Below are 24648 nucleotides of genomic sequence, written 5' to 3'. Positions count from 1 at the left end.
ATGCAATGCTATCTTTCTAGCTCTCCCTTTTTACTTCCTTTTGGATAAACAGACATATTAGGCAAGCATTTTGGAGCTTTCACCTAAATAACTACAGGTGGTGAGATAAGCTGCACAATATAATTGACCTTTCAGTATATTGTTGCACACACACCATCTATTTAGCAAATGCCCTTGTTATCAACAGCAGCCTTTTAAACTCACCTGAGCTAACAGGTATGTGCGCTGGTTACTCTGCTGCGCTTAAAATTTCTTTTTTGGTTTGCTACAATGCCTTTTCTGAAACGTTGTCTCCTTCTGCTGGAACACTGACTTCTTTCATTTAATGCCTGCAGACTATAAAAGAGAACCCAACCCAAAAAGTTTGGTTGATTAGTCTGTGGCATTCTGTTAAACTGTTGCTTATGGCGGTCTCTGTGAGCTTCTCAGTGACATTCAGCCAGCCAGGTATCCTGCCTGCAGTAGATGGAATGTGGCAATGGAACGCTGGCTGCGCGTGTCATAATAGGCTCTGAGCCTTTATATACCTGTGCACAGCAGCAGCCACCTTCAGTCTGCTGCTGGACAGCCAGCAGCAGCAGCAGCAGGAGAGGTATGTAATCAGGAGCCCTCCTGCTAAGGGTAGACAGCTGCTCGTTCCACCCCACCCCCCGCCTTAATTGGTTCTCCTCCCTTCCAACGGTGTTGAGGCGGGTGGGAACAGCAGGGGGTGAAGGTGCTGTGTTTAAAGAGGTGGAGTTATGCAGATCTAAAACGCGTGGATTGCAGCAGCAGCAAGCCGAAAAGTGCAGGCATGTAAGGGATCTAGAGGTTGACAACATGTCTTCTTAACGGGAGTCCAGGAGCTCATCTCCACAAATGGACTTTTCAGGATCCTTGGGTGGCTCCGTAGTTTGAAACCAATTCTGGTTATCGCTTCTCGGCCTTTTGGCACGATCTATCAGGTTTACCTGTGTGGTCTTGCCTGTGAGGTGCTCTTGGTACCCTTTCTCTCGGCCTGGGGGGATCGTTCCTTTTCGGAGGGACTTAACCCCCCTGCTGCTATTGGGAGGAAGGATTAGTCCGGGAGCAACGGGAAGGGATCCCATGAAGGCTTGCGCCTTTCAGAGAGAAGAGTCGGTACGTTCCTGAGTGAAGGATGCCGGCAACGCTCACATATTCATCGGGTGATGCCCGGATGCGGAACACCGTGAGGATTGAAGTTGGAGCAGGATCGAGGACGGAGAAGAATTTGTATTACATCTGCCATAGGATTCTGCTTGGAGTTCTGGAGTTTCGGCGGGAAGACATATTCTGCTTCCAGGACAATGAGTACAAGGGGACTTACACCATCACCTTCAAGAGCCAGGGATGCTGTCACCAACTCGTACAAAAGGTAAATGAGAAAAACTACTTGGATGAATTGGATGGACTAACCTTTTGTCTCTTGTATGCCTATGACGAGATCCCTATCGTGGTGCATTTCCCGAACCCCTTTGTGGAAGCTGCAGACATCTCGACCTACCTTATCCGTTATTGTGACGATCTGAGATACCTGGGCACTGTGAAGAACGCGGTAGGCTTCTGGTGCGGCAAGAGGAGGTACATGGCCCGTCTAAAGAGGGACCCAAGCGGAGTGGGAGGAATGCTACACCCTCCCTCAACATTTGTGATCGGTAAGAGCAGAGGCTACTTATTTTACCCTGGAATGCCGGTATGTTGCAGGAACTGTGGACAAATGGGTCATACCCAAACGTCCTGCATGGGCAGGAAAGTAGACCGCTGCAATAATTGCAGCTGTTACGGACATTTAATGAAGGACTGTCCCGTTGGGAGGAAATGCAATCTTTGTGGTGAGGCGGGGCACATGTTCCGAGGATGCCCCAACAGGACCAGGACCAGGACCTACGCAGAAGCTGCATCTTCTGCAGCTGAGCCGATGCGCCCGCCGGTCTTCACTGGCGGGCCGGCGTCGGAGGGCGGTTCGAAGGGCGAGAAGGCTGGGATGGAGCAGGGAGCCGGAGGCCCCTCTGGGGCGGCCCCTGCATCGAAGTCCCTTAACGATGGGCGGACCTCGCATGGACCGGAGCGGAGGGGTCCTCCTTCTGGGAGGGTATCCTCCGTGTCGATGGTTCCCGATACCGATCCTGTTGGGCTGGAGGGTGGTGCCCCTGTGCGGTTGGCTACAGGGGACCACGCAGCGATGGCCTCAGGATCTTCCAGGGCGATTAGCCAGCCAGATGAGGGGGCTTTGCTTCTAGGTGGCGAACATCAGGGAATCGGTGTTGGTGATCTTATCCTGATGGACCAGTCTCTCCCGCTGGAGGAGGTGGAGGAAGAGGAGGACTGTACCAGTGACCTGGTGGAGTCTGCCCCGAAAAAGAGACGGAATGTCGAAGCCCCAGCGTCTCCTGGAATGTGGCTGGGAACCGTGACCTACGAGGGGGCAACCGCCGGCTCACAGAATATCGAGTCGTTTGGGTCCTCTAGCCCGGATGTCCTGGAGCAATTTGACATACAGGGCTTTGAGTCAGGTGTCCTCATGGAAGATCCACCACCCTGACCTATGAATGCCGACATTAAGACTTGTCTCACTGAATGTGAGGTCATTAAAGAGCCCAGTTCGTAGGGCTGCTCTATTCAAGTATTTAGAAACCGCTGACTTTGACATTTGTTTATTACAGGAATGCGGGATACAACATGCACTAAATTATAATGACATCAAGACAGATTGGAGACTGGGGCCCTCCATCTGGTCTGGCTCCAATGACAACAAGTCAGCGGGGGTGGGCTTCCTCTGTCGTGGGAGAAATATTACTGTAAATGCTGTCACAGAAATAGTACCAGGCAGAGTGGTTTTAGTGCATTTTAAATTTAATGGTTTTACCCTACGTGTAATAAATATTTATGCTCCCCCTGATAAGCAAGAGAGAATTAATTTATTTGGGATATTGCCATTGTACTGTACTGGGTCATCTCCCCTGATCGTAGGGGGTGATTTTAATTGTCTTTGTGCTAGTGAACAACGAGCGGGGGGTGACCCTTTACGCAAATTGGATAAGTCATGTCATCTATTGAAAGATTTTATAACTGATTTTAAATTATGCGATGCGTGGAGGTCACTCCTGCCGACGGACCCTGGTTATACGTGGTCCGGAAGAGGGGTGTCCTCCAGGATCGATTTTATTTTCCTATCAGATGATTTTAACCCTGTAAAATGTGTTTTAACATCAAATATATTTTCTGACCATAAGGGCTTGGAGGTGCACCTAGAATACCGGGATGAACAGAGGGTCAACAGGGGCCTCTGGCGTCTAAGTACTTACCTGCTGGAGGACCCTCTGATTCGACAAGACTTTGGTAAAGCCTATCAAGCCTGGCGGCGACAAAAACCTTCTGATGCCCCTATGGTAACCTGGTGGGAAAATTTGAAAAAAAAAGTCAGAATGTTTTTTATAAAAGCAGGGAGACGTAAAGCTAGAGAGAAAAAAAGATGTTTTAGTGATCTTAACACCAAACTACAAACACTTTTTAAATTCAAAGAGCTAGGGGTGGAGGTGGGAGATGATATTGCTAGCCTAAAAACTGAAATCCAGAACTGCATAGACACAAAGGGGAAAGAGATTATTTTTAACTCTAGAGTGCAGCACTTGGAGGAGGGGGAGAAGTGCTCTCGCTTCTTCTTCAAAAAAGTCATGGATAAAAGAGAAGTGATCACAAATCTAGAGGGTGAAACATCTATGCAGGGAATGTTGAATGCTACTTTTAACTTTTATAAGCATCTTTTTAGTAAAAAGTGTATAGATGAGTCCTTTTTATCTGATGCTCTTAATGATCTCGATTTTAAGTTAAATTTTACAGACCAGGAGTTTTTAGAACGCGATATTGTTTTAGAGGAATTATTTTATGTTTTTAAAAGTTTCTCTAAGGGCAAAGCACCTGGGTGTGATGGACTACCTGTAGAGTTTTATCTTACTTTTTGGGACATTTTAAAAGAGGACCTTTTTATGCTTTTTAAAGAAGTTTTTATTTCTGAACAGTTGCCATTTTCGTGGAGGAGAGGAGTGGTGTCTTTGATATATAAAAAAGGTGATCGCAGTGCTCTAGCGAATTGGAGACCCATAACTCTCCTAAACGTTGATTACAAGGTACTTGCTAAGGTGGTTGCAAACCGGCTCAGGAATGTCATTGCCAAACTAATCCAGCCTGAGCAGGTTTGTAGTGTACCAGGCAGAAGTATTTCAGAGGTTTTAAACGTATTAAGGGATGTAATTTGGTATTCCAGAGACCGGGGTCAAAATGTAGCCCTTTTAGCCCTAGATTTTGAAAAAGCTTTCGATAGAGTCTCTCATAGATTTCTTTTTAGAGTTTTAAAAAGAATGGGTATCCCTAATATGCTTTTAAATTGTATTAAGATTTTATATAAAAATTGTTTTAGTCAAATTTCTCTTAATGGCTTTTTAACAGATGGAGTTCCCCTTGAGTCCGGAGTGAAGCAGGGATGCCCCTTGTCGCCCATCCTGTTCATCTGCGCCATGGAGCCCCTGCTGAGCGCAATAAGAAAAGACAAAGTGATTAGAGGGGTTCCTGTTCCTGGCGGAGGTGGCAGTGATGTGAGAGTCTTTGGCTACATGGATGACGTGACGGTTGTGTGCGTGGACCCTGCTTCCCTCCGGAGGGCGGTGTTGCGCATTGATTTTTTTTCCCAGGCATCCGGTTTTAAACTTAATTTAAATAAATCTGAATGTCTGACTTTGGGATCCTGGGACACCGCCCAACTCCCGCAGCTCACTATAAAACGAGACAATGTAAAAATTCTTGGAGTTGTTTTTAACGAGGAGAATGTGGGAACTCAAAGCTGGGAGAATGTCATAGAAAAAATGTCAAAGAAAATATCATTTTGGGGTTTGAGGTCCCTAACAATGGAGGGGAAAATTTTAATTATAAAATCAGTGTTGTTACCCCTCATACTGTATATAGCTATGGTGTACCCCCCCTCTGATGTTTTAATTAAAAAAATGACTAGGATGATCTTTATGTTTTTATGGAACTCCAAAATGGAAAAATTAAGGAGAGAAATAATGAGGAAGAATAAAATGAACGGCGGAAGGGATGTTCCCGACTTACATATTTATTTGTATTTAAATTATTTCTGCTTTTGTTTCAAACATTTTAATGGTAATAGTGCGCTAAGTTATTTTTTAAAATATACTTGTGGGATGATTTTTAAAAGATGGTTTAAGTTGTCGTTGAATTCCCCTGTTTTACTATGCCCCCCCAAACACCAAGCAATCTTAGAAAAGACTGTTCGATTTTATAGCCTTGGTGATTTTAATATGGACATTTTTAAAGACCGCAAGAAGCTTTTATCTTTTCTGAGGAGGAATGAAGATGTGACCCCCATAGTAAATTTCTCAGAAGAGAGATCGAAGCAAGTTTGGAAGAATGTCTTCGGGAAATTCTTAGCAAATGGACATAAGGACATCGCATGGATGGTGGTCCACCAGTGCCTCCCCACCAGAGAGTTTCAACACAGGAGAGGCCTGGTGGCCAGAGCAAAATGCCCCAGAGACTCATGTGTTTATGACGAAACCACCTTGCACCTTATGTGGAATGGCCCATTTGCACAGGAACTTTGGCACAAAGTTGGGATTCTTTTAAAATGGACTTGCGGTTTAAGAGATTTTAACCATGAATATGTTTTATATGGCCTTTTTAAATGTCCGACCCCTCAACAGTATTGTATATGTTGGTGTATGATTAACTGTTTTAAAGACGCCCTTTGGAAGGCACGCAATATTTTACTTTTTAAACGTGACGCTATTTCTGTGAAGGATTGTCTTAAAATTGCTTTTAGCCAGATGTATATTTATTACTTGAGGGATGTGAAATGTATTGGGAGAAGGGATGCCAATCGTATATGGGGTTTTTATGGGTGGAATTCTGTGTTTTAATAATGTACTGTTTGTGTTGTTGTTTTTGATTGTAAACCATCTTTTACGCACTTAATAAAATATGTTGAAACCTGATCTGTTCTTATCAGTTTAATATCTGATACGTCCCCTATCTGGGGACCATATATTAAATGGATTTTTAGAACAGGGAGATGGAAAAAGAGCTTGCTCTGTCCACTCCACGCATTGACCTGGTATTGCAGTATCTCCAGGACCGGTGCACCCCTTCTTTAATGCAGTTTCTAAAATCAGAAAGAATTGAATTCAATGTTTTTTGTTCATTTTGCTTGTTTGTCGGATTTTGGGATGGACTCTTTGGCTTTGCTTTTCTTCTCCTCATTGGATTTTTCATGTTCAAAGTTGCAGAAGCCAGATTACAAGCTCATTTTGGTTCAACTTCAGCAACTGTGCATTGCATTGCCATGTAATGTGATGCAATGCTATCTTTCTAGCTCTCCCTTTTTACTTCCTTTTGGATAAACAGACATATTAGGCAAGCATTTTGGAGCTTTCACCTAAATAACTACAGGTGGTGAGATAAGCTGCACAATATAATTGACCTTTCAGTATATTGTTGCACACACACCATCTATTTAGCAAATGCCCTTGTTATCAACAGCAGCATTTTAAACTCACCTGAGCTAACAGGTATGTGCGCTGGTTACTCTGCTGCGCTTAAAATTTCTTTTTTGGTTTGCTACAATGCCTTTTCTGAAACGTTGTCTCCTTCTGCTGGAACACTGACTTCTTTCATTTAATGCCTGCAGACTATAAAAGAGAACCCAACCCAAAAAGTTTGGTTGATTAGTCTGTGGCATTCTGTTAAACTGTTGCTTATGGCGGTCTCTGTGAGCTTCTCAGCGACATTCAGCCAGCCAGGTATCCTGCCTGCAGTAGATGGAATGTGGCAATGGAACGCTGGCTGCGCGTGTCATAATAGGCTCTGAGCCTTTATATACCTGTGCACAGCAGCAGCCACCTTCAGTCTGCTGCTGGACAGCCAGCAGCAGCAGCAGCAGGAGAGGTATGTAATCAGGAGCCCTCCTGCTAAGGGTAGACAGCTGCTCGTTCCACCCCACCCCCCGCCTTAATTGGTTCTCCTCCCTTCCAACGGTGTTGAGGCGGGTGGGAACAGCAGGGGGTGAAGGTGCTGTGTTTAAAGAGGTGGAGTTATGCAGATCTAAAACGCGTGGATTGCAGCAGCAGCAAGCCGAAAAGTGCAGGCATGTAAGGGATCTAGAGGTTGACAACATGTCTTCTTAACGGGAGTCCAGGAGCTCATCTCCACAAATGGACTTTTCAGGATCCTTGGGTGGCTCCGTAGTTTGAAACCAATTCTGGTTATCGCTTCTCGGCCTTTTGGCTAAGATCAAGTGTAGTATCTGTTCTTATCAGTTTAATATCTGATACGTCCCCTATCTGGGGACCATATATTAAATGGATTTTTAGAACAGGGAGATGGAAAAAGAGCTTGCTCTGTCCACTCCACGCATTGACCTGGTATTGCAGTATCTCCAGGACCGGTGCACCCCTTCTTTAATGCAGTTTCTAAAATCAGAAAGAATTGAATTCAATGTTTTTTGTTCATTTTGCTTGTTTGTCGGATTTTGGGATGGACTCTTTGGCTTTGCTTTTCTTCTCCTCATTGGATTTTTCATGTTCAAAGTTGCAGAAGCCAGATTACAAGCTCATTTTGGTTCAACTTCAGCAACTGTGCATTGCATTGCCATGTAATGTGATGCAATGCTATCTTTCTAGCTCTCCCTTTTTACTTCCTTTTGGATAAACAGACATATTAGGCAAGCATTTTGGAGCTTTCACCTAAATAACTACAGGTGGTGAGATAAGCTGCACAATATAATTGACCTTTCAGTATATTGTTGCACACACACCATCTATTTAGCAAATGCCCTTGTTATCAACAGCAGCCTTTTAAACTCACCTGAGCTAACAGGTATGTGCGCTGGTTACTCTGCTGCGCTTAAAATTTCTTTTTTGGTTTGCTACAATGCCTTTTCTGAAACGTTGTCTCCTTCTGCTGGAACACTGACTTCTTTCATTTAATGCCTGCAGACTATAAAAGAGAACCCAACCCAAAAAGTTTGGTTGATTAGTCTGTGGCATTCTGTTAAACTGTTGCTTATGGCGGTCTCTGTGAGCTTCTCAGCGACATTCAGCCAGCCAGGTATCCTGCCTGCAGTAGATGGAATGTGGCAATGGAACGCTGGCTGCGCGTGTCATAATAGGCTCTGAGCCTTTATATACCTGTGCACAGCAGCAGCCACCTTCAGTCTGCTGCTGGACAGCCAGCAGCAGCAGCAGCAGGAGAGGTATGTAATCAGGAGCCCTCCTGCTAAGGGTAGACAGCTGCTCGTTCCACCCCACCCCCCGCCTTAATTGGTTCTCCTCCCTTCCAACGGTGTTGAGGCGGGTGGGAACAGCAGGGGGTGAAGGTGCTGTGTTTAAAGAGGTGGAGTTATGCAGATCTAAAACGCGTGGATTGCAGCAGCAGCAAGCCGAAAAGTGCAGGCATGTAAGGGATCTAGAGGTTGACAACATGTCTTCTTAACGGGAGTCCAGGAGCTCATCTCCACAAATGGACTTTTCAGGATCCTTGGGTGGCTCCGTAGTTTGAAACCAATTCTGGTTATCGCTTCTCGGCCTTTTGGCTAAGATCAAGTGTAGTATCTGTTCTTATCAGTTTAATATCTGATACGTCCCCTATCTGGGGACCATATATTAAATGGATTTTTAGAACAGGGAGATGGAAAAAGAGCTTGCTCTGTCCACTCCACGCATTGACCTGGTATTGCAGTATCTCCAGGACCGGTGCACCCCTTCTTTAATGCAGTTTCTAAAATCAGAAAGAATTGAATTCAATGTTTTTTGTTCATTTTGCTTGTTTGTCGGATTTTGGGATGGACTCTTTGGCTTTGCTTTTCTTCTCCTCATTGGATTTTTCATGTTCAAAGTTGCAGAAGCCAGATTACAAGCTCATTTTGGTTCAACTTCAGCAACTGTGCATTGCATTGCATGTAATGTGATGCAATGCTATCTTTCTAGCTCTCCCTTTTTACTTCCTTTTGGATAAACAGACATATTAGGCAAGCATTTTGGAGCTTTCACCTAAATAACTACAGGTGGTGAGATAAGCTGCACAATATAATTGACCTTTCAGTATATTGTTGCACACACACCATCTATTTAGCAAATGCCCTTGTTATCAACAGCAGCCTTTTAAACTCACCTGAGCTAACAGGTATGTGCGCTGGTTACTCTGCTGCGCTTAAAATTTCTTTTTTGGTTTGCTACAATGCCTTTTCTGAAACGTTGTCTCCTTCTGCTGGAACACTGACTTCTTTCATTTAATGCCTGCAGACTATAAAAGAGAACCCAACCCAAAAAGTTTGGTTGATTAGTCTGTGGCATTCTGTTAAACTGTTGCTTATGGCGGTCTCTGTGAGCTTCTCAGCGACATTCAGCCAGCCAGGTATCCTGCCTGCAGTAGATGGAATGTGGCAATGGAACGCTGGCTGCGCGTGTCATAATAGGCTCTGAGCCTTTATATACCTGTGCACAGCAGCAGCCACCTTCAGTCTGCTGCTGGACAGCCAGCAGCAGCAGCAGCAGGAGAGGTATGTAATCAGGAGCCCTCCTGCTAAGGGTAGACAGCTGCTCGTTCCACCCCACCCCCCGCCTTAATTGGTTCTCCTCCCTTCCAACGGTGTTGAGGCGGGTGGGAACAGCAGGGGGTGAAGGTGCTGTGTTTAAAGAGGTGGAGTTATGCAGATCTAAAACGCGTGGATTGCAGCAGCAGCAAGCCAAAAAGTGCAGGCATGTAAGGGATCTAGAGGTTGACAACATGTCTTCTTAACGGGAGTCCAGGAGCTCATCTCCACAAATGGACTTTTCAGGATCCTTGGGTGGCTCCGTAGTTTGAAACCAATTCTGGTTATCGCTTCTCGGCCTTTTGGCTAAGATCAAGTGTAGTATCTGTTCTTATCAGTTTAATATCTGATACGTCCCCTATCTGGGGACCATATATTAAATGGATTTTTAGAACAGGGAGATGGAAAAAGAGCTTGCTCTGTCCACTCCACGCATTGACCTGGTATTGCAGTATCTCCAGGACCGGTGCACCCCTTCTTTAATGCAGTTTCTAAAATCAGAAAGAATTGAATTCAATGTTTTTTGTTCATTTTGCTTGTTTGTCGGATTTTGGGATGGACTCTTTGGCTTTGCTTTTCTTCTCCTCATTGGATTTTTCATGTTCAAAGTTGCAGAAGCCAGATTACAAGCTCATTTTGGTTCAACTTCAGCAACTGTGCATTGCATTGCCATGTAATGTGATGCAATGCTATCTTTCTAGCTCTCCCTTTTTACTTCCTTTTGGATAAACAGACATATTAGGCAAGCATTTTGGAGCTTTCACCTAAATAACTACAGGTGGTGAGATAAGCTGCACAATATAATTGACCTTTCAGTATATTGTTGCACACACACCATCTATTTAGCAAATGCCCTTGTTATCAACAGCAGCCTTTTAAACTCACCTGAGCTAACAGGTATGTGCGCTGGTTACTCTGCTGCGCTTAAAATTTCTTTTTTGGTTTGCTACAATGCCTTTTCTGAAACGTTGTCTCCTTCTGCTGGAACACTGACTTCTTTCATTTAATGCCTGCAGACTATAAAAGAGAACCCAACCCAAAAAGTTTGGTTGATTAGTCTGTGGCATTCTGTTAAACTGTTGCTTATGGCGGTCTCTGTGAGCTTCTCAGCGACATTCAGCCAGCCAGGTATCCTGCCTGCAGTAGATGGAATGTGGCAATGGAATGCTGGCTGCGCGTGTCATAATAGGCTCTGAGCCTTTATATACCTGTGCACAGCAGCAGCCACCTTCAGTCTGCTGCTGGACAGCCAGCAGCAGCAGCAGCAGGAGAGGTATGTAATCAGGAGCCCTCCTGCTAAGGGTAGACAGCTGCTCGTTCCACCCCACCCCCCGCCTTAATTGGTTCTCCTCCCTTCCAACGGTGTTGAGGCGGGTGGGAACAGCAGGGGGTGAAGGTGCTGTGTTTAAAGAGGTGGAGTTATGCAGATCTAAAACGCGTGGATTGCAGCAGCAGCAAGCCGAAAAGTGCAGGCATGTAAGGGATCTAGAGGTTGACAACATGTCTTCTTAACGGGAGTCCAGGAGCTCATCTCCACAAATGGACTTTTCAGGATCCTTGGGTGGCTCCGTAGTTTGAAACCAATTCTGGTTATCGCTTCTCGGCCTTTTGGCTAAGATCAAGTGTAGTATCTGTTCTTTTAAGAACACAAGAGCTACGATCTACACTTGACGAGAGCGATCGAACTCGGAAGGAGAAGAGCTTCGGAGCCCAGCTGACATCGGAGAAGGAAGGCGGATATCGGTGGGAGGAAGAAGCTCTAAAGAATCCAGAAGAAGACGAAGACTCGGAGAAGAATCGGGCTGTCCTGTGGAATCTTCGAGGAAGAAAATCATCGAGACAAAGACCTTTCGGGGAATTTGTCCAGAACACGACGGGAGAAGAATCTGCATAGCTCCACCCATTCCGGGAAGAGTTCCAGCTCCAGCTCCAAGAAGTAACTGCAGGAGGAAAGCCATGGCAAGCGCTGCGAGGAAGGCTGAAAAGAAGAGCCTGGAGCAGGGGACAGCCAGGAGGGCCCAGCCAGGAGCCGATTCTGACCCCAAGGACTCTGCCTCCACGACTGGCCAGCAGAAGGGACCCCAGAAGCCCCACCACGAAGCTCCAGCCCTGGAGCCATGGATGCGGCAGACGGTGGCCCTGAAGCTGAAGGAAGTGGATGGGAGGGTGCCGGACATGTCCTCGGACGTGTTCTGCCAGAAGATGCTGCTGGATCGAGGCTTCTCCAGGTCGGACACCCTCAGCATCCAGACCTTCTTGACGGGGATCTTCTTCGTCACCTTCGCCACTGTGAACACCTGCAGGAGGTTCTGGGAAATGGTAAGCGCAAAAGGACCGGATAATTCTTTCTCTGCCTTTACAGGTAGCTGCCCTATCCAGAGGGACGAAAGGAGGATCACGGTCTCCATGCGCAACCCGCACACCCCAGGCCAAGACATCTGTACCTTCCTGAGACGCTTCTGTTTGGTTGTGAAGGAACCCTCTCACATCCTGAATGGACTCGGCTTCTGGACAGGTAAGTGGTCGGTGACCGTTAGACTTCACAGGGACCTGGCGTACTCAGACGGACTTCGGCACCTGCCCCCGACATTCTCCCTGGGCAACTCCTACGGCCTCATCTATTACCCGGACATGCCGCGGAACTGCAGGAGATGCGGCAAGAACGGCCACGAGATGAAGGACTGCAAGGAGGATGCCTGCAGGATTTGTCGAGTGACGGGACACAGCTCGAAGGACTGCCCGAAGAAGACGTCCTGCAACCTGTGTGGGCTGGCGGCTCATCTATACAAGGATTGCCCCAAGCGTGAGAGATCCTGGGCATCGGTGGTTGGGACGACCCCAGCTCCGGAGGACAAGGCCCCGACGACCAGGCCTGTGAAGGTCAAGGACGCGACAACCAAGGCCCCAGCGGCCAAGGCCGAGATGACCAAGGCCAAAGCGGTCAAGGAGTCGGTGGCCAAAGCCCCAGCGACGGTCCCAACAGCTCCGAAGCAGAAGAAAAAGTCAAAGGAGGGTAAGAGTTCTGTCACCCCTCTCTCGATCCCTCCCCCTGCCACCCCCGTCCAATCCCCCCCCACCCCGGCCACCCCTGCTGAGGATTCCACTTCCTCTTCCTCCTTCCCCTACTCCTCAGCAGGTGTCCTTTCCCCTGCCCCGGCAGCCACTCTCCCTCCCCAGACCATGGTAGCGGTGGAATTAACCTTTCCTCCACCCGCCGCTATCTATTCCGAGGAGGATTTTCCCCTTCTTGTCTCCCCAGTTCCAACCCGGGGAAAGAGGAAAGTGGAGGACAGCCCTGCTACTGAATCCTCCAAAAAGAAGATTCTGGATTTCGTAGGCGAAAAGGAGGATACCCTCCCTGAGCCAGAAGAGATGGAGCACATGGTTGAGACCCTGGTGGCCGAGCCAGAAGAGGAGGAACTGGTGGTCGCCGAGATCGAGGCCGCGCTGCTTGACCAGATGGAGGAAGAGGGCCTGCTGGTGATCCCGTCACCAGCAGTCAACACCGACGAGGGACCACCCGACCGGAGTGGTAACTAAGGTGTATTGCCTGCGCTAACTTTTTCTTTTTTCCCTACATGATGGCTAATATTAACTTATTTTCCATTAATGTCAGGAGCATCAAGGACAAGTTCAGACGTCAGACTATTTATGCCTTCCTTACTTCCCAGTTGTGTGATGTTTATATGTTGCAGGAATGTTCCCTTCCCTCCTCTAGGTCCTTCAAACATCTGGCCAGGGAGTGGTCCCACGGTCCATCCTACTGGTCCGGTGGGGGTGACTGCAAGTCTGCGGGGGTCGCAATTCTGATCAGGGGGGGCGCATTCACGCTTGAGTCCGTCCAGGAGCTCATCTGCGGCAGGGCTCTTGTTGTAGATGGCAACTGGGCAGGAGAACCTGTCAGGTTCATCAACGTGTATGCGTCCCCACTGAAGAATGAGCGTTTGGAGCTTTTCCAGACCCTGCGGCTTCAGCTTGCCACCACCAGGACCTTAGTGATGGCCGGGGATTTCAACTGCCCCATCGAGGAGGATGGTCGTAGTTCTGGCACATCTGCCAAGTTGGACATCACGTCCAAGCTGCTCATCGAGATGGTAACCGAGGCCTCTCTTCAGGACGTGGTGGGCTCCATGGGGAGAGGCTCCACGAACTATTCGTGGAGCCGACCCGATGGCTCACTCCGCTCCAGGATTGACTTTGTGTTCACCTCTCGGGCAGTCAGGCAGAGTAGGCGCTCGATGGTCCCCTGCTTCTTCTCCGACCACAGAGCCATTCACTTACAAGGTGTCCTCGGCGACGGTTTTCCGTCCGGCCCCGGCTCCTGGAAGCTGAATTGTGCTCTGCTGGCTCAGGATGAAGTCGTGGAGGAGCTGAGAGCAGCCTACGCAATGTGGCAGTCCTACAAGGGTAGCTTCCAAACAGTCTCTGATTGGTGGGAATATGTTAAACTTGAGTTTCGCTGTTTCTTTCAGGCCAAGGGTCGACAACAGGCGTGTGAGAAGAGGAGGGACTTCAGAGGGCTGCAGCGCGAGCTGCGGTCGCTGCAGGACCTTCTTCACTGCGGCTGGGACGTGAGGGAGGAGCTGGAGGAGACCAAGAAGAGCCTGAAAAGGCACTTTGAGGAGGAGTCCAAGCGAATCGTCTTCCGTTCCAAAGTGGAGAATCTGGAGAAGGGTGAGAAATGTAACTCATTCTTTTTCAGGAAACTTCATGCCGGTCACACGCCCCTGAACGAGCTGCGAGACGAGAGCGGAAACATGCGACGTGGGAAGGAGGACGTGATGAGGGTCGTCAGCGACTTCTACAGCAAACTCTACTCCCACAAGACTACCGACCCCGACGCTGCTGATAAGTTCCTGTCAGGTATCACTAACCATCTTGATCCTGCAGGCACGGCAGCCTTGGACAAACCTCTGATGGTGGGCGAATTGCTCTCTGCCGCTAAATCCTTTAGGACCGGCAGGACCCCGGGCAGTGATGGTCTTCCAGCGGAGCTCTATGTAGCGCTGGGAGACCTCATCTGTCCGGACCTGTTGGACCTGTACGAGGAGATGGTGGTGGAGGGTAGAATGCCTCCATCTTTGAGGGAAGGAATGGTCACGATCCTGTACAAGCGGAAGGGAGAGAGGTGCGACCTGAGGAATTGGCGTCCCATCACTCTGCTCAACGTGGACTACAAGATCCTGGCCAAGACGATGGCGACACGACTTAAGACGGTCATCAGACGGATCATCCACCCGGACCAGACCTGCGGCATTCCTGGACGTCGCATCGCAGACAGCCTCGCTCTCGTGCGGGACACGGTCGAGTACATCAAGGTCCGCCGCGCACACGCGGCCCTGGTCTCCTTGGATCAGGAGAAGGCCTTCGACCGGGTTTCCCACGAGTTCATGGGCCGAGCTCTGCACCGGTTAGGTTTGGGTAACATGTTTTGTTCGTATGTCCGTCTGATGTATTTTGATATCCACAGCTCGGTGTTGGTGAACGGCTGGAAGACTGACCCCTTCCCTGTCCTCTCTGGGGTCAGACAAGGCTGCCCTCTATCACCTCTTCTTTTTGTTTGTGTTATAGAACTCTTCGCAGAGGCTATCCGGCAGAATGGAGAGATCAGAGGGATCACCGCACCGGGTCCGGGACGACACGAGGTCAAGTGCTCGCTCTACATGGACGACGTCACCGTCTTCTGCGCTGATCGTGGTTCAGTCGACGCCCTCGTCCAGACGTGTGAGAGGTTCGGCCGGGCTTCAGGGGCCAAAGTCAACTGCAGGAAGTCGGAAGCCATGCTCTTCGGGGATTGGCAGCCGGCCTCCTCCGCCCTCTTCCCCTTCAACATTCAACCGGATTTCCTCAAGGTGCTGGGAGTCTGGTTCGGGAAGGAAGGAGCGGCCCTCAAGTCCTGGCAAGAACGCTTGGCCAAAGTGAAGCAACGGATCGGACTCTGGAGCCTCAGACACCTCACTTGTGAGGGTAAGGCACTCGTCCTGCGTAATGAGGTCCTGCCCGTCTTGCAGTACACGGCGCAGGCCTGGCCCCCACACGTCACTGTGTGCAGGGCCATTACCAGGACAGTGTTTCACTTTGTCTGGGGATCCAAGATGGACAGAGTCAGGCGGGCCGTCATGTACAAGGAGCCTCGCAAGGGTGGGAAGGGCGTTCCAGATATCCCCACCCTCCTGCGATCCTCTTTTGTGTGTGATTGTGTCCGCCGGACTTTGCAAGTCAAGAATGGCTCCGCGGGCAGGTCCATGTCTCGCTTTTTCCTGCTTCCTCTTTGGAGGCGACTCGGCTGGGACAAGTGGGACAGCTCCTTCCCCTACAACTGGACGACGCCATGGTTCTACGGAGACGTCGTTCGATTTGTGGGGGAACATCAACTGGAGGGACTCAAGCCCGACTTGTGGAAGCCCAAAACTATCCACAAGCTCATCAGAGCCAAGGATGACGTGGAGAACATCACAGGACTTCACCAGGACACGCTGGAGACTGTGTGGACAAATGTGTCGTCTGACAGGCTGACCAACGGGCACAAGGACTTGTCGTGGATGGCGATTCAGGGCGGACTGCCCGTCCGGTCATTCATGCATGCCCGGAACCTGTGCAAGACCCGGTACTGCCCAAGGTGCCCCTTCGTGGAGGAAACATCTTTGCACACTTTTTTGGACTGCGGATTTGCACAGCGCCTGTTGACTGCCCTTGAGGACGACCTGAGGAACTCTGTCCCCAGGGCGAGCCTATCGCACCATTCTGTGCTTTACGGACTCTTCCCTGGGGTTCATACCGTCGGAGCCATCCAGGAGGCTTGGCGCCTTATGAACTGCTTCAAGGATGCCGTTTGGGTCGCCAGGAACCGGCTCATCTTGAGGAGGGAGAGGATGTCCATCCAGGACTGCCGCAGGCTGATCCACAGCCTGCTCAGAGACTATTCCATCGTGGACGGTCCGGAGGACGAGGATGAGGACTAAACCCCTCCTCCCCCTCTCCCCTTATGTGTCTTGTCTTTTAATAAAGCTTCGGGCCTGTGATTTTCCCCTCCCCATCCCCTTTTTCCCAATCCCCATCTCTTATCACGATTCTTCGTACTGTATTGATTGACATGCTTTTTCTTTCAGATTGAGTGTTTTGTGTAGCATAGGGGTGTGATGTGTCTAGTTAGTGCGTCGTATCCTCATGCTATGTAAATATGATGTAGAATTCTGTGTGTACTGGGCTGCGGCACTGTACACTGTCTGTTAACTTATTTTTTGTGCTAATAAAAGATATATTCAATCAAAAAATCTGTTCTTATCAGTTTAATATCTGATACGTCCCCTATCTGGGGACCATATATTAAATGGATTTTTAGAACAGGGAGATGGAAAAAGAGCTTGCTCTGTCCACTCCACGCATTGACCTGGTATTGCAGTATCTCCAGGACCGGTGCACCCCTTCTTTAATGCAGTTTCTAAAATCAGAAAGAATTGAATTCAATGTTTTTTGTTCATTTTGCTTGTTTGTCGGATTTTGGGATGGACTCTTTGGCTTTGCTTTTCTTCTCCTCATTGGATTTTTCATGTTCAAAGTTGCAGAAGCCAGATTACAAGCTCATTTTGGTTCAACTTCAGCAACTGTGCATTGCATTGCCATGTAATGTGATGCAATGCTATCTTTCTAGCTCTCCCTTTTTACTTCCTTTTGGATAAACAGACATATTAGGCAAGCATTTTGGAGCTTTCACCTAAATAACTACAGGTGGTGAGATAAGCTGCACAATATAATTGACCTTTCAGTATATTGTTGCACACACACCATCTATTTAGCAAATGCCCTTGTTATCAACAGCAGCCTTTTAAACTCACCTGAGCTAACAGGTATGTGCGCTGGTTACTCTGCTGCGCTTAAAATTTCTTTTTTGGTTTGCTACAATGCCTTTTCTGAAACGTCTCCTTCTGCTGGAACACTGACTTCTTTCATTTAATGCCTGCAGACTATAAAAGAGAACCCAACCCAAAAAGTTTGGTTGATTAGTCTGTGGCATTCTGTTAAACTGTTGCTTATGGCGGTCTCTGTGAGCTTCTCAGCGACATTCAGCCAGCCAGGTATCCTGCCTGCAGTAGATGGAATGTGGCAATGGAACGCTGGCTGCGCGTGTCATAATAGGCTCTGAGCCTTTATATACCTGTGCACAGCAGCAGCCACCTTCAGTCTGCTGCTGGACAGCCAGCAGCAGCAGCAGCAGGAGAGGTATGTAATCAGGAGCCCTCCTGCTAAGGGTAGACAGCTGCTCATTCCACCCCACCCCCCGCCTTAATTGGTTCTCCTCCCTTCCAACGGTGTTGAGGCGGGTGGGAACAGCAGGGGTTGAAGGTGCTGTGTTTAAAGAGGTGGAGTTATGCAGATCTAAAACGCGTGGATTGCAGCAGCAGCAAGCCGAAAAGTGCAGGCATGTAAGGGATCTAGAGGTTGACAACATGTCTTCTTAACGGGAGTCCAGGAGCTCATTTCCACAAATGGACTTTTCAGGATCCTTGGGTGGCTCCGTAGTTTGAAACCAATTCTGGTTATCGCTTCTCGGCCTTTTGGCTAAGATCAAGTGTAGTATCTGTTCTTATCAGTTTAATATCTGATACGTCCCCTATCTGGGGACCATATATTAAATGGATTTTTAGAACAGGGAGATGGAAAAAGAGCTTGCTCTGTCCACTCCACGCATTGACCTGGTATTGCAGTATCTCCAGGACCGGTGCACCCCTTCTTTAATGCAGTTTCTAAAATCAGAAAGAATTGAATTCAATGTTTTTTGTTCATTTTGCTTGTTTGTCGGATTTTGGGATGGACTCTTTGGCTTTGCTTTTCTTCTCCTCATTGGATTTTTCATGTTCAAAGTTGCAGAAGCCAGATTACAAGCTCATTTTGGTTCAACTTCAGCAACTGTGCATTGCATTGCCATGTAATGTGATGCAATGCTATCTTTCTAGCTCTCCCTTTTTACTTCCTTTTGGATAAACAGACATATTAGGCAAGCATTTTGGAGCTTTCACCTAAATAACTACAGGTGGTGAGATAAGCTGCACAATATAATTGACCTTTCAGTATATTGTTGCACACACACCATCTATTTAGCAAATGCCCTTGTTATCAACAGCAGCCTTTTAAACTCACCTGAGCTAACAGGTATGTGCGCTGGTTACTCTGCTGCACTTAAAATTTCTTTTTTGGTTTGCTACAATGCCTTTTCTGAAACGTTGTCTCCTTCTGCTGGAACACTGACTTCTTTCATTTAATGCCTGCAGACTATAAAAGAGAACCCAACCCAAAAAGTTTGGTTGATTAGTCTGTGGCATTCTGTTAAACTGTTGCTTATGGCGGTCTCTGTGAGCTTCTCAGCGACATTCAGCCAGCCAGGTATCCTGCCTGCAGTAGATGGAATGTGGCAATGGAACGCTGGCTGCGCGTGTCATAATAGGCTCTGAGCCTTTATATACCTGTGCACAGCAGCAGCCACCTTCAGTCTGCTGCTGGACAGCCAGCAGCAGCAGCAGCAGGAGAGGTATGTAATCAGGAGCCCTCCTGCTAAGGGTAGACAGCTGCTCGTTCCACCCCACCCCCCGCCTTAATTGGTTCTCCTCCCTTCCAACGGTGTTGAGGCGGGTGGGAACAGCAGGGGGTGAAGGTGCTGTGTTTAAAGAGGTGGAGTTATGCAGATCTAAAACGCGTGGATTGCAGCAGCAGCAAGCCGAAAAGTGCAGGCATGTAAGGGATCTAGAGGTTGACAACATGTCTTCTTAACGGGAGTCCAGGAGCTCATCTCCACAAATGGACTTTTCAGGATCCTTGGGTGGCTCCGTAGTTTGAAACCAATTCTGGTTATCGCTTCTCGGCCTTTTGGCTAAGATCAAGTGTAGTATCTGTTCTTATCAGTTTAATATCTGATACGTCCCCTATCTGGGGACCATATATTAAATGGATTTTTAGAACAGGGAGATGGAAAAAGAGCTTGCTCTGTCCACTCCACGCATTGACCTGGTATTGCAGTATCTCCAGGACCGGTGCACCCCTTCTTTAATGCAGTTTCTAAAATCAGAAAGAATTGAATTCAATGTTTTTTGTTCATTTTGCTTGTTTGTCGGATTTTGGGATGGACTCTTTGGCTTTGCTTTTCTTCTCCTCATTGGATTTTTCATGTTCAAAGTTGCAGAAGCCAGATTACAAGCTCATTTTGGTTCAACTTCAGCAACTGTGCATTGCATTGCCATGTAATGTGATGCAATGCTATCTTTCTAGCTCTCCCTTTTTACTTCCTTTTGGATAAACAGACATATTAGGCAAGCATTTTGGAGCTTTCACCTAAATAACTACAGGTGGTGAGATAAGCTGCACAATATAATTGACCTTTCAGTATATTGTTGCACACACACCATCTATTTAGCAAATGCCCTTGTTATCAACAGCAGCCTTTTAAACTCACCTGAGCTAACAGGTATGTGCGCTGGTTACTCTGCTGCGCTTAAAATTTCTTTTTTGGTTTGCTACAATGCCTTTTCTGAAACGTTGTCTCCTTCTGCTGGAACACTGACTTCTTTCATTTAATGCCTGCAGACTATAAAAGAGAACCCAACCCAAAAAGTTTGGTTGATTAGTCTGTGGCATTCTGTTAAACTGTTGCTTATGGCGGTCTCTGTGAGCTTCTCAGCGACATTCAGCCAGCCAGGTATCCTGCCTGCAGTAGATGGAATGTGGCAATGGAACGCTGGCTGCGCGTGTCATAATAGGCTCTGAGCCTTTATATACCTGTGCACAGCAGCAGCCACCTTCAGTCTGCTGCTGGACAGCCAGCAGCAGCAGCAGCAGGAGAGGTATGTAATCAGGAGCCCTCCTGCTAAGGGTAGACAGCTGCTCGTTCCACCCCACCCCCCGCCTTAATTGGTTCTCCTCCCTTCCAACGGTGTTGAGGCGGGTGGGAACAGCAGGGGGTGAAGGTGCTGTGTTTAAAGAGGTGGAGTTATGCAGATCTAAAACGCGTGGATTGCAGCAGCAGCAAGCCGAAAAGTGCAGGCATGTAAGGGATCTAGAGGTTGACAACATGTCTTCTTAACGGGAGTCCAGGAGCTCATCTCCACAAATGGACTTTTCAGGATCCTTGGGTGGCTCCGTAGTTTGAAACCAATTCTGGTTATCGCTTCTCGGCCTTTTGGCTAAGATCAAGTGTAGTATCTGTTCTTATCAGTTTAATATCTGATACGTCCCCTATCTGGGGACCATATATTAAATGGATTTTTAGAACAGGGAGATGGAAAAAGAGCTTGCTCTGTCCACTCCACGCATTGACCTGGTATTGCAGTATCTCCAGGACCGGTGCACCCCTTCTTTAATGCAGTTTCTAAAATCAGAAAGAATTGAATTCAATGTTTTTGTTCATTTTGCTTGTTTGTCGGATTTTGGGATGGACTCTTTGGCTTTGCTTTTCTTCTCCTCATTGGATTTTTCATGTTCAAAGTTGCAGAAGCCAGATTACAAGCTCATTTTGGTTCAACTTCAGCAACTGTGCATTGCATTGCCATGTAATGTGATGCAATGCTATCTTTCTAGCTCTCCCTTTTTACTTCCTTTTGGATAAACAGACATATTAGGCAAGCATTTTGGAGCTTTCACCTAAATAACTACAGGTGGTGAGATAAGCTGCACAATATAATTGACCTTTCAGTATATTGTTGCACACACACCATCTATTTAGCAAATGCCCTTGTTATCAACAGCAGCCTTTTAAACTCACCTGAGCTAACAGGTATGTGCGCTGGTTACTCTGCTGCGCTTAAAATTTCTTTTTTGGTTTGCTACAATGCCTTTTCTGAAACGTTGTCTCCTTCTGCTGGAACACTGACTTCTTTCATTTAATGCCTGCAGACTATAAAAGAGAACCCAACCCAAAAAGTTTGGTTGATTAGTCTGTGGCATTCTGTTAAACTGTTGCTTATGGCGGTCTCTGTGAGCTTCTCAGCGACATTCAGCCAGCCAGGTATCCTGCCTGCAGTAGATGGAATGTGGCAATGGAACGCTGGCTGCGCGTGTCATAATAGGCTCTGAGCCTTTATATACCTGTGCACAGCAGCAGCCACCTTCAGTCTGCTGCTGGACAGCCAGCAGCAGCAGCAGCAGGAGAGGTATGTAATCAGGAGCCCTCCTGCTAAGGGTAGACAGCTGCTCGTTCCACCCCACCCCCCGCCTTAATTGGTTCTCCTCCCTTCCAACGGTGTTGAGGCGGGTGGGAACAGCAGGGGGTGAAGGTGCTGTGTTTAAAGAGGTGGAGTTATGCAGATTTAAAACGCGTGGATTGCAGCAGCAGCAAGCCGAAAAGTGCAGGCATGTAAGGGATCTAGAGGTTGACAACATGTCTTCTTAACGGGAGTCCAGGAGCTCATCTCCACAAATGGACTTTTCAGGATCCTTGGGTGGCTCCGTAGTTTGAAACCAATTCTGGTTATCGCTTCTCGGCCTTTTGGCTAAGATCAAGTGTAGTATCTGTTCTTATCAGTTTAATATCTGATACGTCCCCTATCTGGGGACCATATATTAAATGGATTTTTAGAACAGGGAGATGGAAAAAGAGCTTGCTCTGTCCACTCCACGCATTGACCTGGTATTGCAGTATCTCCAGGACCGGTGCACCCCTTCTTTAATGCAGTTTCTAAAATCAGAAAGAATTGAATTCAATGTTTTTTGTTCATTTTTGTTATGCACACGCCCGGACTGACTGGCGTGTGCGGGTGTTGTGGTTCCACTGGACCATGGACCGGAGAGTGCCTGGAGGGGCGTGACTAAGTATCTGGCCGATCCGACCAAGGTGGCACGACGGCATACGACGCCAGTGCACCAGGGAGAAACCGGGCAGAGGGACCAGGTGCTACTCCAGGTCAAACTCCGGACACGGGGGTTGACCCACACTGGAATTACTGGAACAGGCAGGTTAGGCTGGCACAGACTGGTGGATGTAAGCAAACACGGAAGGTATGCAGAGGGGTGGATACAGGCGAGTATGCAGGCAGGGAGGTACTGGCCGAAAGGACGGGCTGGAGCACAGAAAGGTTAAGACCCAGTACAGACTGGGTCACAGAACCGCAGATGCGGTAGACAACCACAGCAGAGAGGGAACGCCCAAAGCGGTGGGCAAGAACAGAGCAGGACGGGGCTGCAGGAGCAGCGAGCACAAGCAGGGCAGGACAGGACTGCCGGAGCAGCGGGCAGAAGCAGGGCAGGACAGGACTGCCGGATCAGCGGGCAGAAGCAGGGCAGGACAGGACTGCCGGATCAGCGGGCAGAAGCAGGGCAGGACAGGACAGGACTGCCGGAGCAGCGGGCAGAAGCAGGGCAGGACAGGACAGGACTGCCGGAGCAGCGGGCAGAAGCAGGGCAGGACAGGACAGGACTGCCGGAGCAGCGGGCAGAAGCAGGGCAGGACAGGACAGGACTGCCGGAGCAGCGGGCAGAAGCAGGGCAGGACAGGACAGGACTGCCGGAGCAGCGGGCAGAAGCAGGGCAGGACAGGACAGGACTGCCGGAGCAGCGGGCAGAAGCAGGGCAGGACAGGACAGGACTGCCGGAGCAGCGGGCAGAAGCAGGGCAGGACAGGACAGGACTGCCGGAGCAGCGGGCAGAAGCAGGGCAGGACAGGACAGGACTGCCGGAGCAGCGGGCAGAAGCAGGGCAGGACAGGACAGGACTGCCGAAGCAGCGGGCAGAAGCAGGGCAGGACAGGACTGCCAGAGCAGCGGGCAGAAGCAGGGCAGGACAGGACTGCCGGAGCAGCGGGCAGAAGCAGGGCAGGACAGGACTGCCGGAGCAGCGGGCAGAAGCAGGGCAGGACAGGACTGCCGGAGCAGCGGGCAGAAGCAGGGCAGGACAGGACTGCCGGAGCAGCGGGCAGAAGCAGGGCAGGACAGGACTGCCGGAGCAGTGAGCAAGGAGTCAGAGCAGGACGGACAGGGCTCTGTTCACACGGAACAGACAGGAAGGGAAAGGCAGAGCCAGATACCCACAGGGTACTTGCAGTGAAGTAGCGAGGGGACCACAAACTCACAAACGGGAGTACAGAGACAACAAGCAGGAGTTAGGTACGAGTTCAGACTCTGCAGAAAAAGGAAAGGAACAGACAGAGGCAAAACAGGTAAAGGATAGGAGAGAGTTCAGACTGGAACTGAGTGTACGGAAGAGACCGACACTGCAGCGGGATACAGGAGCGGGTCTGGGAATACGGCCCCCAGAGAGGCGGGACGAACAGGCAAGGAGCGTGTTCAGACAGGACAGACAAGATACAGGAACGGATCTAGGTAATCGGCCCCTAGAAGGCGGGAGGAACAGGCTAGGAGCGTGTTCAGACAGGCCTGGAAATACAGCCTCCAGGAAAGGCAGCAGGCAAGAGTACACAGACAGGACTCAGTTCAGACACGGGAACTGATACCACAAGGCAGGAGACATAGACAGGACTCAGTTCAGACACGGGAACAGATACTGCAAGACAGGAGAAATAGACAGGACTCAGTTCAGACAGGAACAGATACCACAAGGCAGGGACACAAACAGGACTCTGTTCAGACGGGAACAGATACCGCAAGGCACAGACAGGCAGATCTAGGAATACGGCCCCTAGAAGGCGAAAGAACAGGCAAGAAGCGTGTTCACAAAAACAGACCACAGTTCAGACACAGAACTGGAAAACAGGCAGGAAAACAGGATAGGACCTGGCATGTCAGAGACAAAAAGCCGACTGACAGGACACAATGCTCAGGCGCCATCTTGAGGAAGAAGGTGGTATAAATACCCAAAGATGGACAGCAATAGGCTGAAGGTGCAACAGGGGCGTGTCCACAGCAGGTACAAGAAACAGGAAGTTCAGCGGGTGTCGCCCTATGCAGCCAAAACAGACAAACAGACAGCAAGGAGGGAAGCCAGAGAGACATTCTGGACTGGAGATCAAGTGCGCGCTCTTGCACAGTGGGAGATGGACCACCATGCAAGGACGCCGCCAGGTATGTTACAGTACCCCCCCCCCTTACGCCCCCTCTTCTTCAGGCCTG

At 48.8% G+C, this 24648-nt stretch overlaps 9 non-coding genes and 1 pseudogene across 9 annotated transcripts; all 10 read left to right on the top strand.

Annotated features, from left to right (window-relative positions):
- Positions 1 to 5971: 5971 nt before the first annotated feature.
- LOC141240501 (U2 spliceosomal RNA) lies at positions 5972 to 6161 on the top strand. The gene has a single exon (XR_012305741.1). It is a non-coding gene; the product is annotated as a U2 spliceosomal RNA (small nuclear RNA).
- Positions 6162 to 7276: 1115 nt separating this feature from the next.
- Positions 7277 to 7467, top strand: LOC141240400 (U2 spliceosomal RNA). Its single transcript, XR_012305649.1, has one exon. It is a non-coding gene; the product is annotated as a U2 spliceosomal RNA (small nuclear RNA).
- A 1115-nt stretch (positions 7468 to 8582) lies between these two features.
- LOC141240398 (U2 spliceosomal RNA) lies at positions 8583 to 8773 on the top strand. Its single transcript, XR_012305647.1, has one exon. It is a non-coding gene; the product is annotated as a U2 spliceosomal RNA (small nuclear RNA).
- A 1114-nt stretch (positions 8774 to 9887) lies between these two features.
- Positions 9888 to 10078, top strand: LOC141240397 (U2 spliceosomal RNA). The gene has a single exon (XR_012305646.1). It is a non-coding gene; the product is annotated as a U2 spliceosomal RNA (small nuclear RNA).
- A 1115-nt stretch (positions 10079 to 11193) lies between these two features.
- Positions 11194 to 11271, top strand: LOC141240522 (U2 spliceosomal RNA; annotated as a pseudogene).
- Positions 11272 to 16835: 5564 nt separating this feature from the next.
- LOC141240474 (U2 spliceosomal RNA) lies at positions 16836 to 17028 on the top strand. The gene has a single exon (XR_012305721.1). It is a non-coding gene; the product is annotated as a U2 spliceosomal RNA (small nuclear RNA).
- A 1112-nt stretch (positions 17029 to 18140) lies between these two features.
- LOC141240396 (U2 spliceosomal RNA) lies at positions 18141 to 18331 on the top strand. The gene has a single exon (XR_012305645.1). It is a non-coding gene; the product is annotated as a U2 spliceosomal RNA (small nuclear RNA).
- Positions 18332 to 19446: 1115 nt separating this feature from the next.
- LOC141240395 (U2 spliceosomal RNA) lies at positions 19447 to 19637 on the top strand. The gene has a single exon (XR_012305644.1). It is a non-coding gene; the product is annotated as a U2 spliceosomal RNA (small nuclear RNA).
- Positions 19638 to 20752: 1115 nt separating this feature from the next.
- On the top strand, positions 20753 to 20943 carry LOC141240394 (U2 spliceosomal RNA). Its single transcript, XR_012305643.1, has one exon. It is a non-coding gene; the product is annotated as a U2 spliceosomal RNA (small nuclear RNA).
- A 1114-nt stretch (positions 20944 to 22057) lies between these two features.
- Positions 22058 to 22248, top strand: LOC141240393 (U2 spliceosomal RNA). Its single transcript, XR_012305642.1, has one exon. It is a non-coding gene; the product is annotated as a U2 spliceosomal RNA (small nuclear RNA).
- The last annotated feature ends 2400 nt before the right edge of the window (positions 22249 to 24648 follow it).

Source organism: Phyllobates terribilis, unplaced genomic scaffold (genome assembly GCF_046119375.1).
Source record: "Phyllobates terribilis strain yellow unplaced genomic scaffold, ASM4611937v1 Scaffold_853__1_contigs__length_604787, whole genome shotgun sequence".
NCBI lineage: Eukaryota > Metazoa > Chordata > Amphibia > Anura > Dendrobatidae > Phyllobates > Phyllobates terribilis.
This window is presented reverse-complemented; position numbering and strand designations above follow the sequence as displayed.